Genomic DNA, 1,483 nt, shown 5'->3' on the forward strand with positions numbered 1-1,483 from the left:
CCACCCATCTGTTGGCAAGCTTCTGTGATGATACCATATATTGGCTATTTTATAAATAGTGCTGTAGTAGATGAAGATCTGTATCTCTGAGGTGTGCTGGAATTCCAGGGGCTGGAATAAGTTAAGGTTATCTGCTAGATATGAGAATTAAAACTTTCCACCACTCGAACCAGGCGTTTTCAGCCATGAGCAACGAAGCAATGGCCAAGATAAAGTCTCGGGACCTGTGCCGCAAGGAGGAGCTGTTGAAACACCTGGAGGATCTGAAGGTGGAACTGTCCCAGCTTCGCATCACCAAAGTGACAGGCGACACTGTGTCCAAGCTCTCCAAGATACTTGTTATACCCAAATCTATTGCCCGTGTCCTCACTGTCATTAACCAGACTCAAAAAGAAAGCCTTAGGAAATTGTACAAGGGCAAGAAGTACAAGCCTCTGGATCTGCGATCCAAGAAGACTAGAGCCATGCCCCGCCTGCGCACCAAGCCGGAAAAGACGCTGAAGACCAAGAAGCAGCATCGGAAGGAGCGGCTGTACCCACTGTGCAAGTATGCAGTCAAGGCCTGAGACAACAATGACAATAAAGTGCAAGACTGACTGGCAAAAACAAAAACAAAACAAAAAACAACCAACCAACCAAAAAAAAAACAAACCAAACCAAAAAACCCCCAAACCAAAAAACAACCAAAAAACCCCAAGTTTCCACAAATGTACACATTTTCTCCCTCTGCCTTGGCATATATTCCATTAGGAATCTGAACTAAGTTTTAGAAGAGGGAAGGAAGATGCATCAAATAGCTCCTTGGATAGTCCCAAGGGCTATATGACAGTGGCTTTAATTTGATTCAAATTAGCCTTTTAAGGTTCACATACTTGCCTTTAGGGTCTCAAGAACTATAAAGAAGGGAATGGGGATTTCTTAACTCTGTACTGACTACATGGAGCTACAGATTGGAATAGGAGGGGAAAGGTCTTAGAAAAGCCAACTTGGGAAAATTAAATTGAATAAAGGATCCATTGAAATTCTAAATTACCCTTAATTCAGCAGTGTCAACAAAAAGAAAGTGAATACAGGTGACTTCACAGTGTTAGAGCATCAGTGAGATTTGAGGAGGCGGGGTTTCCATGGAAACTTTCAAGAGGGAAGTAGGACATAATAAGGAGATCTAAGAGGCCTTGAAACAAAACCATCTGTAATTAAATACATATTGACAGGGGGAAAACCTCCTAATTTCCATTGTGCACTTCTTACTCATTTCAAGGACAAGCATTTTGTATCTGCAATCTTGAGTCCTCGCTAAAACTTAGACACTCTAGCATGTGTACGCTTTATATTTAGCTATTGGTGGTGTTGAAACTGTGTCCACACATCAGCCCACATCAGGGTTTTACCAGAGACCTGGGATCTCAGAGCTCCAGGCACATCTTGTTCTTTGTCCTGGACCTCTTGGTTTCCAAGAAGAAATCAACTTCTGGTTGTAGAA

At 42.5% G+C, this 1,483-nt stretch overlaps 1 pseudogene; it reads left to right on the plus strand.

The window, feature by feature from the left end:
- Window positions 1–200: 200 nt before the first annotated feature.
- Window positions 201–1,001, plus strand: LOC117714397 (large ribosomal subunit protein uL29 pseudogene; annotated as a pseudogene).
- Window positions 1,002–1,483: the final 482 nt, after the last annotated feature.

The sequence above is a fragment of the Arvicanthis niloticus genome, chromosome 8, assembly GCF_011762505.2.
Source record: "Arvicanthis niloticus isolate mArvNil1 chromosome 8, mArvNil1.pat.X, whole genome shotgun sequence".
NCBI classification, from domain to species: Eukaryota; Metazoa; Chordata; class Mammalia; order Rodentia; family Muridae; genus Arvicanthis; species Arvicanthis niloticus.